Below are 19,326 nucleotides of genomic sequence, written 5' to 3' on the forward strand. Positions count from 1 at the left end.
ATTATCCCATGTGCTCAGCTGTGATCAGTTAACTACATTTCGATACTAAAATACTCAACAGTTTACCCAAACTGCCTCAAGTTGTTCCTTCTACTTCTTGATGTCTCAGCTTCCACTTCCAGATTATTAATTATACACATAGCCACGAGATTAAACTTCAATGAGGAATCAGGAACCAGCCATTTAAAACACATTATAGCTAGTGACCTCAAAAATCCAAAATGCAAGCCACACAGTATATATGAGACAGGACATTCTCAGAATAACTATTTTCTAGCCGACTGGAAACCTAGCTTCCTATGCAGTACTGTAAGGCCGTCATCTGTATTCACAGCAGTCAGAAAGCAGATCTTTTATGGCGTCCTGTGTTTTTTATACAGTCAAGGGTCATTAAAACTACTCCAAAGTTCTTGTCAACCAATATCATGTTTGATACTGGTGAGAAAAAGAATGTCATCTGATAAAGTGACAAGGGAGCTCCTCTTCTGGAACCCCCAAGGCTCTAATCAGGCAGCTCAGAATGAAGAGGGCTCCTGGCTGGGGATGGCAGCCCTGCTGTGGCAAAACAGCATTTCGTACTTTAGTGATGTTAAGGGAGAAAAGTGATTAGCACTTATCTGCCAGAAGACAGAGCCTGAGTCACCGAGGACCACTGTAGGCCTCCATTATTTCATCAGTTTATAAGAGACTTGATGATTAAGTCTTATCTTCAGATTTCCTCCAAAACAAGCACACTGGAAAAGAATTAGGGGCTCCTATCCACCCCAAGTTTTTCTGCCAAAAAATGGAAGCTAACAAAGAGAATGCAAATCTCACTCACACACCCCACCTTTAAGAAGCCAGAGTCAGAACTTTCTCTCCCCCTCTTCCTCCCCTACCACCTGGGGGGAGAAGAAAGAGAGAGAGCTATTATTAAAATAGATTCTTCAGCATAAAGGGGAAAAATTTTCTAAGCGGTATCTTAGTTCCTTTTTTAAAGTAAGAAGTGAAAGGGAATAATATGAAGCCAAGACAATCAGAGCACCAATTTCCTCAGCCTCACCAGTTAGTCCACTAAAAGAGATCAGACTGCAATGTGTGGAGGTGTTATGAGGATCAAAGGAGCTGGAGACTAAAGAAACGTGTCCTTCCCCAGTTAGGTCTTCCCTTGCTTCCTTCTCCTGCATACAGAGCAAAGGAGAGTCTGAAGAGCCAAAATACGTAAATTCCCAGGGATGACTAACGCTAACTATTCACAACTTAGTCTTCAGAGGTCACTGCCTCTTGGATTTTATACTTACATAACTGGAAAGCTGGCAGCATGGTGGAGGGACACATAGGGGTGACTCAAATCACCAGGATTCAAAATTAAAATCAAAATAACCAAAAAGCCTAAATATACCGCCAGACTCCAGAAGTTTGAAAAAACAGTATCTAAAATAAATACGACTTTTCTGGCAGGAGGGGGAAAAAGTCATCTACCATTAAGGACACACCTTAAAAGTTCTCAGCACATTAACTGAGCACAAACTAGTGGTTTGATAGATATATTCTCTAGACAGAAAGCAATTAGGTTAGTTCTCTGCACTTGTCACTACAGAGAATTTTTTTTTTTAACTAAACCTTCTCGAAGCAAAAACTTAGCATCTGAAATCTAATTTGGTACCAATGAAGGTGGTCGTCGATTCACTTTGGGAAAAGTAGTCAAGAAGGCTCTGAACGTCCTTCACTTACAAAGAAAGGTGAAAAGCCCCCTGAGGCCCCTACCTAGTTGCCAGTCATGGCCAGCAGCTGTGGCTACCCTGCCTCTTCTTTTGTTGGCCTTAATCTCATGTCAAGTTATTCAACCAACTCAAAAGCGATGAAGACATAATTGAATCAACCTGAACTAAATCAGACCTAGGCCTCTTAAAACATACAACTTAATGGCTCCAACCCATCCAAACCAGGAAACTGGCCACAGGATCCTGTGGTACACATGGTGCCCTACAGCCCGGACCCCAGGCTGGCGCCCCCTTATCAACGCGTGCTCAGAAATGCCTGTTTCTCAGAAAGAGAAACTAAGGTTCACAGGACAAAATCCTTGAGGCTGGGAAGGACCACCACCCCCGCGCCCCCGACCCAAACAATAAAAAGTTTAAGTTTCTACTTCAGCGTGAGTGCGGACTTGGCCCCCACTGGGGGTCCCAGAAGTGGGCCCCCGGGACTTCGGCTCACTTCAGGAAGCAAACCTTTCGGGAAAAATCCCCGCCCGCTGTCCCCACCCCCCACCCTCCCCGCCCAAGAATGCGCTTCCCGTGCGCCGAGGGTCTGAGGCGGGGGGCGCCCTTCACTGTGCGCCCGCTCGCCCGCTCGCGTCGAGGCTAAACTGAGGCGCACGGGGCGGCGCCCTCGGATGTGCGGTTCCGCCTCCCGCCGCCCCGCACGAACTTCCCACGGGAGTTTGCGGGACCTTCTAAGTTTGGGAGTGAAACCGAACACCTTCCCCGCTGGCAGGACGCAGCTCCGACGAGAGCCCGGACCCCCGACGGCCACGCCGCGCTGGGTGGACCATTGTCTCGGCCGTCCCTCCCAGCCCCACGCGCGGCCACGGCCGTGGGGACGCGGCCCCGGCGCCCCTTTACCTGCGGCCGTCCGGCTGCACCGCCCAGCCGCGGGCTGAAGGAGCGGCAGAGGCGGTGCGGCCTTTGTGCGTCTGCCGCTAGCCCCGACGGCGCGGGGACCCGGACGGGGCCGCGCCATGCCCGCCTCCCACGGCCGCGGGCGCCGGGACCCCCACCCCCACAGTGGCTCCGGGGGGCCGGGCTCACCTCCGGCGCGGGGCGAGGGAGCGGCGCGGGCGCCCCCTACTCGTCCGCGCGGGGACAGTGCAGGCGCGGGGTCCCTGCGCGGGCGGCCGGCGTCCGGCGGGGGGACTGTTGGGGCAGAAAGTGCTCGCAGCAGCTGTTGCGCCCTCCCCCCCGGCCTCCTGACGCCCCGCCCCCAGCCGCGCCGGCCACGCCCCCTCGGTGCCCGCGCGTGTGCGCAAGCGCATCCCTAACCCGCCCACCGCTGCGGCCACGCCCCCCACGGACCCCCGAGGCGCGAGCCCCGCGGAGCGGCGCGCGCACCCCACTCCCACCCCGTGGGCTCCCGCGCACGCGCGCCCCGCGCCGCGTCCCGCCATCCGGCCTAACGTGGCGCGCTCGCGCCCGGGCGGTTCCAGTGACAGGTATCCTGGGGGGTGGGGGGGCTGCAAACACAGCGCGCAGGCGCACAGCCAGTCCTCCCTCGCCGCCTCCCCCTCCCTTGCAAGGTGCGCCCGGGGAGGGGAGGGGAGGGGAGGGAAGGGGAGGGGAGGGGCCGGTTGCCCAACTCCCGGGTCGCCCAGAATCACGAACAAAAAAATAATAAAAATAAAAAATAAACCAACCTTGCCACTGGCTTCGGGAGCTCTCACGATAGCGGTGTTCTGAGGTGTTCTGAAGGTAAATACTTTGAAAGAGTCAATGTGAGGAAGGTCCGGGACCTAAAAGGAATAAATTTCCCTAAATTAGTATCTTCTAAAAGCTTTTTTTTTTCCCCTTAACACCCTGGGCTTGTGTTTCTATTATAGTTTCGTATCTGAATTTGGACTTGGTACCTAATAAATCTTAGTTTGCAGAGAAATTCACTTGGGTGAAACTAGGCTTAAAAAGTGTGGTCAAAACAAAAACAAAAAAACACACACACTCCGCAACTCAAAGCGTTTCCCCACTGTTTTGTTCCTGACTCAAATTAAAGACGAAAGAAGACAAGACAGGAAAAGGTTTGACTCCAGAGGCCTGGGACTGATGCCCCGTTTTAAGCAAGCCCCAGGGAGGAACTATGGCGGCCACAATCACATCCAATAATTTTTCTGCTCCAAAATGCAAATGAATTCAACTGTAAAATAGATTTATTGCTTAACACCAAACGGCCAACTTGTTTGTTTCTTTTTCAAGCTGGCCCTCGGTTTATCAAAAAGTGGGAAAACATCAAGAAGAGCATTCATACCCATTTCCTAAATCAAAAGAAGGGTGGGGGTTGGGGGGGAACGGGACAAAAAAGAACCGACCGGAACTGGTAAGCAACGCAATCCTTAATAAATAGGAAGAAGAATTCAAGAAGACAGCTTAGCAAGGGGCAAAAATATGCCTTGTAGAATGTTTTTGCTGTCATTTTACATATAACTACCAACCCACATATGGTCTCGTTAGTCTTTTTTTTTTTAAGGAAGTGAATCAATTACTTACAATTAATTAGCATCGCTGGAAGTAGATCCTTAAGCCAGCCCTGATTCTCATTCAAGCACAGAAGATATTGATCATTTTTACTACTAGGGTTCCTTTTCTCACCACAGATTAATATCTTTCTCTAAAGTACTGGTTTAAGACTTATTAATATTCACGATCAGAACGCAACAGCTCAGCAAACATTCATAAGCAGGAGACTTGATTTAACTTGGTTTCCCCCTACCCCCCCCCCAAAAAAAAACGATGGGGGGGGAAGCTTTGATACAAAACAAAGAAAACTATGACCAAGTAAAGTGGATGGAGGTTGAGGCTCAGTCTACATGTTAATGGATAACCTTTGCACTCTGAAGCCTTGAATACTGTAAACACAATAGCGCTGATAGTTAAATATCCTAGTATAGAGATGGAACATAAAGGAAAGTCAGCCTTCTCAGCAGCAATAGGGAAACAATCAAATGTTTTGACAAACAATCATTTGGCTAAGTAAGAACAATGAGACTCAGGCTCTCAGACCTTGTAGCTACTGAGTTATTTTCAGAGCAAAGGAAGAAGGGGGGCGGGGGGGGGGTCCTCCATGCCCTCACAAAGCCATACTCTGTTAAGCCATTTTGGCATCAGATGGTCTGTTACTGTTTCTCATCCCTCTCCTCCCACCACCACAAATAAAGGGGAGGGGGGACTTACTATGATGTAGCTTTTAAAATTGAAAGAGATTTGCCTTCCCCTGGTCTATCTGCTAAGAGATTTGTATGAGATCCTGATGTCTGAGCAAAGAATTACAAAGAACCTTCCCTCCTGGAGATGTGCCAACAAAACTGGGAAATCGTTGCAAAATTCTGCCAGTGACGGCTGAGCTTGCAAACACACCGTGTTTTCCAAGGGCCATGGAGGCATCGGAATTCCTGCCTTAGAATACGGAGGCTCGTGCCTCCGGTTGGTTTGGGAAGCGTGGGTCCTTAGACACAATTAAAAGTCGGAAAGTCACAGAAGAACCCGAGGGACGTTTGGTTTCGTAATAAGCAGCTAAGAACTCCCCACTCCTGAGTGAAGTGGAAACTGAAAAATCGAACGTTGGTCTCCACGGCCTTGGCCCCGCCCTCGCGGAGCCCAGCTTCGCCATCACTCACTTCCCGGGCTGCGCTTCCTCTAAAGGAATCAGGTGCTGGAGGACGCAGCCACGCAGAGTGGGACCCGGCTTTTCCGTCCCTGCTGCTGGAATCTGCACGTGTAGCCAAACTCAGGTCCCAATCCACCTCCTGAACCCGACAAACCTCAGCCACCTCTCCTCTTTTTCACAGTTCCTAAACAGCACCCACACACACACACACACACACACACAAACACACAAGACACATTTCCCAAAGTGCGCTTATAAACTCACTCGCCATTATCTCTGATTTCATCTAGTGCTAGCAGGCCGCTTCCTTAAACTAACATCTGATTTTTCTATCCAGCTCATTGCTTGTATTCGAAAATCTAACAAAAACAAGAGCAAGCCTGGTTTTCTACATATACAAGAATTATCTTTTTGAGACTAAGTCCTAATTGGAAGTGCAGATGAAATATGTAGTCTTTCCCAAGTATTTCTTTCACTGTGGAACAGATTACAGAGAAACAGCTTGGAAACGAAATCCCCGAAGCTGCAGCAGAAACAGCGTAGATGCTCAAAGAATTCAGTGTAGAGGGCAGGAAAACCAGAAAAACTGCAGCAGCAGGAAACAGAAAAAGTTAGTCGGAACCTGCATTTACAAACTACAAAGGACATCTGAGAGGGAGGCAGGGGCAGCACTCTTCCCGAGACTGAAAGCACTAAGTTAAGGAGAGATAACAAACAAAGCCGAGGGAGGGCACTCCACTTTCTCTTCCTAAATTTCAACCCCATGGAAGTCATCCGTTTGCAAAGTACCCAGTAAGGTGGAGAGAAAAGTAGATGGCAGAAATTACCTTTGAGAAGGGAAGGCAGTGCTGGGACCTGGAAATCCTAGGAGCCAGCTAGTCCACCTGGCCCGGAACAATACAGGAGGAGATGTGATTGCTGGTTTTTACAAGCAAACCAAGAAGGGAGGGGCTAAGCGCAAAGCTCAATTTAAATAGAGGTTGAGATATAATCCGACTTGATTGACTAAATCAAGCTTGATTAGGTTGAGAAGACCATTTGATTCTAAGCACATCTGCCCTTCTACAAGTTTGTTTACCCCTTACAGACACATCTGCCTCTTCCTCTAACTGCTGGTTCCCAAGGTTGCCTTCTCTCAGAATGTTCGTGGAAAATGCCTTAAAGATTTATACATGGAACATTCCCAGGGACGCCCCTCTCAAAACTTCCTTGACCCAACAGGTTTTCCCAATGGGACAAAGGAAGACAGAGAAAAGTAACAATCACTGAAACCATCTCAATGAAGAAAACCATTTTCTGTTCACACTCTCAAACCAAAACATTTTGGAGGCAGGAAGACATTCAAGACTAGTCTGACTGCATGAGATCCTGCCTCAGAAGAGACAAAAACAGGAGGGAACAGTTCAGGCTCTGATTGCCTGTATGCAGGAGCCCTGGGTTCCATCTCCAGCTCTGCATGGCAGCCATGCTGGAATGTCAGCACTAGGGAGGTGGAGGCAGAAAGATCAAAGTTCAAAGTCACACTTAGCCAAACAGTGAGTCTGAGCCCAGCCTGGGCTAATTCATAATATAGCCTCAGAATAATAACAACTGCAACAGGCCATGGCAGTGCATGCCTTCAATCCCAGCACCCTGCAGGCAATCACAGAAGCAAGCAGACCTGAGACTTTGAGGCCAGCCTAGCCTACATAGTGAGTTCTAGGACTTCCAAAGCTATAGAGACCCTGTCTCAAAGAACCGATTAATGATGAAGATGATTTATTTAGTCAGTTAGTTTAATTATGTATTATATAAATAATTGTTATTAATATAATAAATTTATTGTTGTTATCATTTAAAGCTATAGGAGTACTCTAGTTACTGCCAAGTATATACGGTGCCACCTTGTATTATAATCAATAAGCTTTTCTTTCCCACAAATTATTCTATTAAATTATATACACACATGTATCTATCAGCAAATTCTGTATTTTCAGCTTTGGAGCTGGGGATGTAGCTATGTGATAAAGCACTCACCTACCAGGCCCAGGGCCCCAGAATCAATCCCAAGCACCTCAAAAACATTTCTTTTTTTGTTGTTGTTGTTGTTGTTTGTTTTTTTGGTTTTTTTACAGGGTTTCTCTGTGTAGTCCTGGCTGTCCTGGAACTCACTTTATAGACCAGGCTGGCCTTGAACTCAGAAATCCGCCTGCCTCTGCCTCCCAAGTGCTGGGATTAAAGGCGTGCACCACCACCGCCCGGCCTCAAAAACATTTCAAACCTCAACTCGACTTCTGTCTCTAGCCCTAGCCAGGCATAGGGAGCCCTATCCCTTGCTCCAGTCACACACAATGACCCTGGACCTTCCTCAGCTTCTATGTAGCTTGGCCTTCATGCTTTCTCCTTCCATAACAAAAGACACAGTTCACAGTAGAGAGCAGAGTCTATCACTGCCTGCTCAGTGGCTTCCCACTGCCTGGAGGAGAGAGAACAGCTTCCAGAGCTGGCCTGGCTAGGCTCTGGGTCTGGCCATTACCTAGCTCTGGTAGCCTCATGTCTCGGCAGGATCCTCACTTGAAATCCTGCATATATCAGCCAGCAATCTTCTTAGACCAGGCTTCCCACCAGTCCTGCCTCAGCCACCATTGTTTCTCACACTCACAAAAAACCTACCTACCTTCCCTTCTCTCCCACGGCATCTGACATGGCAGCCTGGACAGGCATACCCCCTACCTCCCACACACACACCCCACACCTCCCACCCCCGGGGGCATTTGACATGACTATGACATGACAGCCCAAACAGGCATACCCACCTTCACTGTAGCTCAAATCCTCAGGCTTCACCACTTAAGAGCAAATCGTAAATATTATCCTAAATAATCCTAAACTATTATTTAATCTCTCTCCTGGCTCAATTTCCTCACCTAGAAAAGGGTATAGTTAAGCTTCACCTGGTGGCTCAGGGCAGTAACTCTGGCTGCTCAGAAGGCTGAGGCAGGAAGATTACAAGTTCAAGACCAGACTGGCCAACCTGAGACTCTGTCTCCAGATAATAAAGGCTAAATAAAGGATGTGAAGGAACAAGCCTTTAAGGACCAGAGGTGGGTGAATCTAAACAAGTGTGAGGCCACTCTGGTTTATAGTGAGACTGTCCCAATCAATTAATTAATAATTATTATATAAATTAATAATTAAAAGTGTGACAGTGCATTGAAGAGATAGAAGCAGAGGGATCAAGAGTTCTAAGCTAGCCTGGTCTCCATAAGATGCTGTCTCAAAAATAGTGACAAAATTAATTATGATGCTGCATGTGAGAAATCCTAAACAGGAGGCTGAAGCAGTTTGTTGTCTCAAAGCAAAACAGGGCTGGGGATGTAGCTCAATGGTATCGAACTTCCCTAGCGTGTAAGAGGCCCTCGCTTCCATTCCCAGAGCTGCAAAAAGAAAAGTAAAGATGTTAAGGGAGATAAGCATGCTAAGAAATAACAGTAATGCAATTATCCAGATTATCTGCAGAAATGATATGTATTTCCATAACTCTAGAGGCTTCATGGCCCACCTCCTGGCCCAGGCATCTGGGTACCCTAAGCTGGCTGTAAGCACAGGAGACAGAGTGGTAGGTAAAACAATGAGTTCTTGTCCCTTCTGGGCTTATCTCCCTGAGACAGACAGATGGGAACTGGAGAGCAGAAGTAAAGATTCCCTTCTCAGAAATCAGGCCTTAGGTGTTACAGGCAGGTATGGTGGTATACCTCTGTAATCATGGAATAGGGATCGATAAACCAGAATAAGGAATTCCCCACCAGCCTATGCTACCCACACCAAGAGATGCTGCCTCATTAGACATATTAAAAATAAAAACAGCTTCTGGAGCTGTCACTAAGTTGGGAAGGTGCTTGCCTAGCATGCACAGGCCCAGGGTCTGGTCTTTGGCATGGAACTGACTATAATCCTAGCTCTTGAGATCAAGTATTTAAAGGCAAGTTATACTACTACTCCCAAATACCTGGGGGTGGGGGGATACGGGAGTAGACAACAAAGAATCAAAAATAAATATATTAATGAGTTAACAAGACCATGGGGGGGGGTAAGCCTGGTTGCAGTAGGATATCAAAGGTCAATCTCTTCATCTGTGGTTTGGTCCCCACACCCTTCTGACTCCCCTCAAGCTTTCATACCAGTGTCCACATGTCCCTGGTGCCCCTTTTCTGTCAGGTCATCTCCCCATTCAAACAGCTCATAAAAGAAGGCACTGTGTAGAAGATCAGCGAGTGCTGACTGTCTGGAGGTCCAGTCTAAGGTCTCCAAGTTTCCTATGCCACCTCGCTGACCGCACACACCACCTCCAATTGGTTCAATAGTCAAGCCTCTCACTATAACAGCCCTGCCTCATATCCCCAGTGTCTCTTAGAATAAAAGTAAAATCTACAACAGAAATCCACCTGCCTCTGCCTCCCAAGTGCTGGGATTAAAGGTGTGTGCCACCACTGCCCGGCTATCCTATCATTCTTGATCCCTCTGTGTCACCTCCTGACCCTTTCTCCTCCCAACCACACAATAACCATAGGCCTTCTGTCCTATATGAAAAGCTCCTTTTTCACCAGAACATGACTCAGTTCACTCTCTGGACACCAGGATGCAAAACTATACTGTGGCCACAGCCAACCTTCCAGCCTGATTCACTTAGTAAATATTTACAGTCCATTTCTTTCTCTGAAGCAACTAGAGTGGAGAGTAATTACAGAGCAAGGCTAAGAGCAACTGAGAACACTGCCCTCCTGAAGCTTCTATTTTAACAGAAGCAGATGTTCATCACATTTAAACACAAGTAAGCAGAATGCTATATAATCGTGGTATCTCCCCGGCAGAGTTCATCACTTCAGTGTAAGAGAGGTAAACACAAAGTTGTCCAAAGCTTCACTGTAACAGGGAAAATCTTAAAACTTTGAACAACCAAACTGCAGAGTATAAATAGCATTAACAACGTAAGAGTCTAGAGATCCCATGCAGCTGGATCATCTAGACAAGAATTAACACAATAATCTAAGTCTGCCAAGTTTGCTTACAGAAAGTTCTATGTACGTATGGATGTAAAACAGGTACCCCTTCTAAAGTAAGAAAACCACAAGACCATAGACATACCCTTGTGAATACAGAAAATCTGGAAAGACCCCCACAAAAGTCACTAAGTCTTGAACGAGAAAGAGAAAGAAAAAAATCAGAACACTTTTAGTGGTAAATGTTTTCAACTTTTTTATATAATTAAGGTAAGTAAGATAGCTATGTAATTAAAAATTAGTGGCCTGTAAACATATAATTAAGCAAAATACTCTTTCCTGGAAATGTAGCAGCTGAAAAATTAAACTCAGAACAGAATACAAGTTTAAAAAAAATCACGTGAGCTGGGGCACACCCATAATGCCTGAATTTGAGGCCGAGGCCAGAGGACCAGAAGTCCAAGGTCATCCTAGGCTATAGAAAGGGTCTCATTATGCAGCCATTGACTAGCTTGAAACTCAAAGAGATCCACCTGCCTCTGCCTCTCTAGTGCTGCAAATAAAGATGTGTGCCACCACACCTGGCCTTAAATATTTATATTAAATAGAGAGTTTGCATACGTGGAGGAAAATCCAGGGGTATACTTACATAATTAAATAAAAGATCTAAAAGTTGAGACCCTTCTCCCCACAACATGGAGAAAAAGATCCACCTCCCCTTCAAGGACCTGGCTCCTATTCAGGGACAAGATGCCATTCCAGACTTTGGGACCAAATGATCAAGGAACAAGAAGACCAACCTGGCATGGAAACCAGTTGAAAATTGACCTAAGGCAATGTCTATCATCTGCCTGGAGCCTTCTGGAACCTTTTGGCAATGGTTACAGCAGAGTAACAAACTGGCTCAGTTATTAAGTGAACCATTCCCTCAGACAGTGACATAGATCATCTCTGTCTGCCGCAACTACTCAGATATGTAAGCATGTCCAATTCTCAGGTTCCATTTACAACAACTACCAGGATAACTAGTACTAAACAAAATGGCCGGCTGTGTTCCAATACACCTTCAATCTCAGCAGCAGAGGCAGGCAGCTTCTCTGAGTTCTAGGGGAAAAAAAAAAACCTAAAAAAAAAACTAAAAAGGAAAAAACAAGAAAACATGCACTGGGGCCATGGTCTATGCCAGTGTGAACTCCACACGGTGACTTGGGGACACTTGAAATCCCAGATGCCCAAGAGACTGTGATGGGGGGGATGGAAAGTTTCTCACTTGCCTGGGCTACACAATTAGTTCTCTGATTAACTCATGTATGTAAATCCTCTTACATCCAAGCAAGGTGACACACACCTGTAATTTCAGCACTTGGGAGGTAGAGACAGGAGGTATTAGGAGTTCTTGGTCACCCTAGGCTACACAGCAAGTGAACACCATGAAATTTTGTCTTTTTTGTTTTTGTTTTTGTTTTGTTTTGAGACAGGGTTTCTCTGTGTAGCCCTGGCTGTCCTGGAACTCACTCTGTAGACCAGTCTGGCCTCGAACTCAGAAATCCACCTGCCTCTGCCTCCCAAGTGCTGGGATTAAAGGCGTGTGCCACTATTGCCCGTCAAAACTTTGTCTTAAAAAAATAAGTATTCACCTTCAGAACCTCTCCCACTCTAGGAGTCCCTTCTCTGTTTTCCTTAGTAAAGTCTATGTTCTCTCTCAAAAAAAAAAAAAAAAAAAAAAAAAGCCAAGTATCCCATTAATGCCTATAATTCTAACAGGACTAGGAATGCAGAGGCAGGAGGATAGAGTTCAAGGCAAGTCTAGGTAAGATGAGATGAGACCTGGTCTCAAATATAGATAACAAAATAAATAACCAGCCTTGTAAAGAAAAGAAAATAGGCGATAAAAATCACCACACTTTCTGGTTGACTAACTTCTCTTATTTGGGGCTCTCTGGCAGGAATGAAGCCCTGTGACATTTCACTTCACCAACAGTACTTATTATGAAGGGCTTGGGCCTCAAGACCATAGAAAATAACAATCAGCAACCAATCACTTCCTGAATAGGTCCCAGGTCAAATCATATACTCTTCGAAGTGAACTAAGTATGGGGTCACTCCTATTAGAACAGCTATTTGCCCTTGACACTGAGTTAAATTTCTGGGTTCTAAACCGAGGTCTCACTGTCTTCTTGCCAACCTTCACCATTAGATATAAATCCCCCTTCCTGTTTTCTCCCATTTCACAGATGAAGAAGGAAAGGGTACCTGGAGACAAAGTCTATACTAGGGGGGTTTTGGCGCCATAAAGACCACTGGTTCTAGCCTGGTGGTGGAGGTATGTAATCCTAGTCACTCGGAACAGAGGCAGGGAGGTTACAAATTCAGGGCCTGCCTGGACTACAGAACGAGTTCAAGCCTGTCTTAAAATAAAATAAAAATAAAAATTAAAAAAAAAAAAAAAAAAAGCACAGGGTTGGGGAGGCCTTGGGTTTAATGCCCCAATACTCAAAATGACACAAAATACCAGTGACCACGGTCACAGACTCCCACCAAGATATATCAAACCCAGTAAAGCCCATCCGCAGGTTCTTACTGGGGGCAGGAGGGAGACGAGGACGACAACTCGGTGTCACATCTAAGTCTTGATTTGCCTAATCTAGACATTCGCCCCTCGGCTAGCGGTCCTGGTATGAACGACGCAGGTGGAATTATCCGAAGCCTGTACCTTAATGTGGGTAATCCTCGGGGAGCAATCCTCCCGCGCGCTCGCAGACACCTCCTCAGCGCCTCGGGCTCACAAGGGAGCCAGCACAGCCTTAAATACCAACAGGTGGGCGGGCCAGCAAAGATCCTACCAATGGGCTTGCAAGGAAGCGAGATTAGGGCGGGGCCCCGCACACACGCACCTGCTATGGCCCGGCAACCGGAAATGGGCACAACAGTTCTGTGTGGACTTCCGGAACTCGGTCTTGCCTTTGCTGCTCGGCCTTGGCCTTTGCTCTGGTTAGACTAGAGTGAAGGCGGCAACCCTGAGGAGAAAAACTCAGTCACTGAACCCTTGGTGGTTGGTTGGTTGGTTGGTTGAGACAGCATCTTATGTAGCCCAGGCTGGCCTCCAAGGCACTGTACAATTGATACTGGCTTTAAACTCCTGATATTCCTTCCCCCCCCCCCCCCCAACAAGGTTTTTCTGTGTGGCCCGGGCTGTCCTGGAACTCACTCTGTAGACCAGGCTGGCCTTGAACTCAGAAATCCGCCTGCCTCTGCCTCCCAAGTGCTGGGATTAAAGGCGTGCGCCACCACCGCCCGGCTCTTTTTCTTTTCTTTTCTTTTCTTTTCTTTTCTTTTCTTTTCTTTTCTTTTCTTTCTTTCTTTCTTTTTTTCTCCTGATATTCCTGGCTCCATTCTTGAGGTGCCAAGGTGGCAGGCTTGTGCCAATACCTCAGCTTCTCTAATACTGGGCAGGAGAGGGGGTTGAATTCAGGACCTTAGGAATGCTAGGCAAGTGCTCTTACCACTGAGCCACACTCCCAGCAGAACTTGCAAGCTTAAGGTAAGGCCTGCAATGGCGACGGGCAAAATAATAGCAGCCAAGAATCTCTCCGTTTTCCGGTATCCAAAAAGCCTTCCGGTTTAATCTCTCTGCCCCTCTGACAATTTTTTTTTTTTTTTTTAAATTGTTGACACACTTTTACAAAGACCTAGGCAGGGCGTCCTCTTGAGAAACATTTTTAAAGACTGAGTTTTATTGTACTTCCTTGGAGGCGTTTCTTTGGCATCATGGAATGGTCAAAACACCTGATACCGGGACCAACTTTCCTGAACTGTTAGACTAAGCTAGTGTCAAACTCAGATTCACCTGCTTCTGCCTCTCCTGGGGTTAAAGGTGTGCACCACCACTGCGTGTCTAAGAAAACACAATTAAAATTCAGATACTGGTCATTTGAGAACCGGGAATGATTCGTAGGTAGGAAAATGTCAAAGGGAAAAAAGAAAATTTTTAAAAAGAACTCCCCGGGTCAGTTCTTATCATTGCTCCCTCCCCAACCCCTTACATAAACACAACACTAATGAGTTTTCTTTCTTCCTCAAAGGAGTGGGGGAGGGGTGCTCCGTCGGAAACCTCCAAACCAAGAGAATTGGGTTTTCTGCCGATTGTAACCCCGGACGTATATCTATCCCTTAAAGGAAACAAAATTTGTTGGAACAGAATACACAATATGAGTGGAAGTCCGAAAATAAAAACAGCATCCCCAAGAAAACTAAATAGAATCTGGCTAACTGGCTCCTGCTTCGTCCTCTCCTCCCTAACACAGTGGGGCTGGAGAGGAAACCCCCTTCCAGAAGGCTGCCAAAAGTATTCTACAGTGTTGCCTCAAGAACTCGGCCATATGGAAATAAAATATTCACTGTGAAAAGATTTTTTTAAAAGGGGGGGAGTCAATAGAAAGGGTTCTCGACCATGCCTTGCAGACCTGGTCACCCTGCAAAGTGACCTGGGGACCAATTGCAGGGTCATCTCCCCTCCCAGGCAGGGGTGGAAACTATTTCAATGACCACATTTTTAACATTTCCTCCAGTTTCCCCTTTTAATCCAAGTCACTTGGTCGTTTGATGGTACGTAAAGCCAGTGTTTTTACAGCTATAGAAAACTTGTATTTACTTTCAGAAGAGCACAGCCTCGTGACAAACACAAGCCAGCCTTCCACCTAGTGATTCATAAGGACTTTGTAAAGCACCCACTTTGAGCAACTTCCCAGGGCTTCTATCGGCCTCTGTAAATGGATGTGTAAATTGGTACAGTCCTTTTGCACACATGGCAATAAGACAGGCAAGGGACTTACAGATATTCAGACATCTGAATTCAGCAGTAACAGTCCTGGGATGGAGCCTAAGAACATAGGCCCCAAGGAGGAAGAATTCTTAAGAGAGAAGATATTCCCAGCAACAGTGGCCTGGAAGAAAATTCACATTCTTCCTTAAATCAAAGGATTACCTCGCACTAGTATACACAAACATCTTTCAGTCAAAACTTGGATCCTACAGGCTCAGCCATTAAGAAGCTTGATGCTTTTGCAGAGGACCAGAGTTCAGATGCCCAAACCCACCAACAGCTGCACACAACCTGGCTGTAATTCTAGCAACTTGGGGTCCCACACTCTCCTGGCCTCATCTGGCATCTGCACTCCTGTGCACACACCCAGAGAAATACTGGCACCCATAAATAAAAATGAGGTAAATAAAAGATAAAATCAGAGCCGGGAGCCAGGCATAGGTGCACGCTTTTAATCCCAGCATTTGGGAGGCAGACAGGTAGATCTCTGTGAATTCAAGGCCAGTCTGGTCTATAGAACAAGTTCCAGGACAGGCAGGGCTACACAGAGAAACTCTGTCTTGAAAAGCCAAACCAACCGCTAGATAGATAGATAGATAGGTAGATAGATAGATAGATAGATAGATAGATAGATAGATAGATAGACAGACAGACAGATAAAATCAGAATATATGTAATCTCAATACTTGCAATATAGAGGCAAAAGGATCAGGAGATTCAGGTCATCCTTGGCTACCAGAAAGGTCCAGGACAGTTTAAGCTATAGGAGATTTTTTTTCCCAAACTAATTAATTAATTAACTTAACTAGAACTTTATTTTAATTTTTAATAGCCCACTGAGAAAGGTTTGATAGCAAATAGAAAATCCAAGATGCAATCACACTATTTAAAAAATACAAATCGCAGGGCAGTGGTGGCACACGCCTTTGATCTCAGCACTTGGGAGGCAGAGGCAAGTAGATTTCTGAGTTTGAGGCCAGCCTGGTCTACAGAGTGAGTTCCGGGACAGCCAGGGCTACACAGAGAAACCCTGTCTCGAAAAACAAAAAACAAATAAATACAAATCAAAGTGAACTTACTAGTGCTTGCTTTTAATCGCAGTACTTGGGAGGCAGAGGCAATCTGAGTCTCAAAACAATATCGTATAGGTCTTTTTTTTTTTTTTTTTTTTAATGTGCACTGGTGTTCTGCCTCCATGTATGAGGGTATCAGATCCCCTAGAACTGTAATTATAGAGAGTTGTGGACTGCCATCTGGGTGCTGGGAATTGAACCCTGGTCCTTTGTAAGAGCAGCCAGGGCTTTTAACCACTGAGCCATGTCTCCAGTCCTACAAATTTTTTTAGAAAGAAAAAAAAAATAGTAAGAATATCGGTACACATGAAAATATTTAAATTCACCATGGAGGTGATCCAAGTCTGAAATCCCCCTGAGCCATTGAGAAACTGAAGCAAGAGAACCAGCCTAGGCTTCCTAACAAGACTATCTCAATGAGAAAACAAAAATAAACAAGAATTTAAATCCACAAGGTAGTGGTGGCAGACACCCTTTAATCCCAGCAGAGACAGGTGGATCTTTGTGAGTTCTGGGCCAGCCTGGTCTAAATAGCTAGATAGAAGGGCAGGCAGGGCTACACAGAGAAACCCTGTCTCCACAAAACAAAACAAACACCCCTCAAAAAAAAAAAAAAAAAAAAAAAACAGAATTTAAATTAGACAAGGGAAATAGCTCAGCTGGTAAAGACATTGGGTGCCAAGCCAGATGACCTGTGTTCAATTCCCAGGACTTACAAGGTAGAAAAAACTCATTCCCAAAAGTTGTCCTTTGATCTCCATATGTGTTCTGTAGTGTGTGCATATACACATATAAATAAACAGGAAAAAACTGAAGGGATTTTTTTTTTTTTTTTTTTTTTTTTTTTTTTTTTTTTTTTTTTTTTTTTGGTTTTTTGAGACAGGGTTTCTCTGTGTAGCCATCCATGGCTGTCCTGGCACTCACTCTGTAGACCAGGCTGGCCTCGAACTCAGAAATCCGCCTGCCTCTGCCTCCCAAGTGCTGGGATTAAAGGCGTGCGCCACCACCTATCTGTAAAATGTATAGCATATACATAATTATTTAATAATTCATATGAAGCTATATGTGCTTAGAGCTGTATGCAGAAACCTATAGAAAACTGACATGATAAATTAGAATTTATAATACTTTACCAGATTACAAGAGAATTGAAACAGTTGTGGTTAACACATTGAAATTATAGAACTGGGTACTGGGTTACAGGAGAATCAGTTTACTATTTTTGCTATTTTATTTATATGCACTTCAAATTTGTTCAGACAACTTCTGAATAGTCATTTTTTTTTCAATAATGGGATTCGAATGACCTTTTCTCCACTTCCTGTTTTTCTCTATTTTCCATAAACCTACCGGTTTTAAAAAAAAAACCAAACTTTGAAATCAAAGATGCCTTTGACAAAAAAGAAACTTAAAACTAGGATCTAACAACCTATTAAGATGTTTCCCTTGCTGTGAAACTTAAGCGGCTGAAAACCCCCAGCTTGATACGGGTGCGTGCAGTGTTCTTTTGGGACAGCACTGTGTCATTTCAACCTATGTTGTAAATATGATAAAAGGGCTAGCTGCCATAAAGGCTTTCAAAGATCAGGAATCATTTAAACAAGCGTGCGTGCGCACGCGCACACACACACACGGCTCCTCTTTACTGTTTCTTAAATGTTAAATGACAAGACGCTCTGGTTTAATTTCTAAACTTCCATGCAGTAAGCAGAGAGCAGGGCAGAGTTCTACATACCTCGGTGCTGACTCAGAAAGGAAGGGTTCCACATTCCTTAATTAGCAGTATCAGAAGCTCTCCACTTCCGGCAATGCAGTTCCCATTTCGCCCGACACACAATGTGCACAACACCCCACAAGTCCACGAACAGGACGATGGTGGGAAAGCCTGGAGTGTAGACGGCGCCGCTTAATTTAACGTGTTCTCCTCTATTCTGTTACACACATCCTCTTGTCTTAATGTTTACCAGACAAAGATATCTGATGAGCTTCGAGACTTCAGACATACGCTATGTATCTGGGGATCACATTAAGGGATAGATAAACACTAAATTTAAAAATATAGCTGGCTTGGCAGGGCGTGTCTTTAATCCCAGCACTCCAGAAGCAGAGGCATGGGGATTTCTGTGAATTTGAGACCAGTCTAGTCTATAGAGTGAATTCCAGGCCAACCAGTGCCACATAGTGAGACCCTGTCAAAAAAAAAAGTAATAATAAAAAAAAAAAAAAACAAAAAAAAACAAAAACAGCTTTCTCAGCTATTCACAGGCAAATAATTCTAAGCCTGGTGGCCAGCCCTTGTCCTTTTAATACTACTTACTGGAATTGTTATGATCTGTCCTCTAGAGTCAAAGCCTTGAGGAAGATTTCCAAGCTAGATTACACAGCCGTTCAAGGTGGCATATTTGATCAAGTTTGAAGAGTAGGTGGCAAAACTATAGCAGCATAAAGGAAATGTAAATTCTTGCAGAACATTTTTTTCCTTTGTGAATACTGGATTTGAATACAGCCACAATTACATCAGGTAAAGTACAGAGAGTTTTGCTATTGTTGTGGTTGTCTTTTGTTGTTTGTTTAAAAAAAAAAAAAAAAAAAAAAAAAAAAAAACAGGGTCTCACTGTGTAGCCTGGTAAAACTCATGGCAATTCACCTGTTTCAGCCCCCTAAGACGGAATCACATTCAACCTCGTAAGTGCTGGTATTACACAGAAAAGACCCCCATTCCTTGCCAGAGGGTTTTAATAGAGAATAACCCTAAGGAGACAGTCAGCTGATTCAATAGGGTTTTATTAGCAAACTATTTTGAAAAGTATCATTTTGTACATTGGGGAAGCCCAAGTCTGTTCCCCAACATACTGTATTCCATGATCTTTCCATGTTTGTTTGCCTCTTTATGTAGACACAGGGTTTCCCTCTGACTGGTCTGAAACTCGTGATCCCCTGCCTCCCAGGTGTGTGCTTCCTCAAACTGCCTCTAGTTCTTCTGGTAGGTTTCTATTTGTTTTAACTGTAAATAAGACAGAATGACTGGTGCCTGTAGTCTCCACACTTAAAAGACAGAGGCAGGAGAGAAGGCCAGCCAGGAGTACATAGCAAGACCATGTCT

General features: G+C 45.2%; 1 protein-coding gene across 7 annotated transcripts in view; it reads right to left on the reverse strand.

Annotated features, from left to right (window-relative positions):
* Positions 1-19,326, reverse strand: part of Znf217 (zinc finger protein 217) — a 43,345-nt gene that overhangs the window by 19,294 nt on the left and 4,725 nt on the right. The window contains exons 3-5 of one of the 7 annotated variants that reach the window (XM_076930300.1): positions 17,959-18,108; positions 13,223-13,345; positions 3,392-3,487 (exon numbers count right to left, since the gene is read on the reverse strand). The gene's annotated coding sequence lies outside the window, so the exon portion shown is untranslated. Of the gene's footprint in view, positions 1-2,603; positions 2,768-2,789; positions 2,945-3,391; positions 3,488-4,916; positions 5,114-6,176; positions 6,295-13,222; positions 13,346-17,958; positions 18,238-19,326 lie in introns of those variants that run through there. The other 6 variants (XM_076930298.1, XM_076930301.1, XM_076930299.1 and 3 more) reach the window with 6 other exon arrangements.

The sequence above is a fragment of the Arvicanthis niloticus genome, chromosome 2 (genome assembly GCF_011762505.2).
Source record: "Arvicanthis niloticus isolate mArvNil1 chromosome 2, mArvNil1.pat.X, whole genome shotgun sequence".
Lineage (NCBI taxonomy): Eukaryota > Metazoa > Chordata > Mammalia > Rodentia > Muridae > Arvicanthis > Arvicanthis niloticus.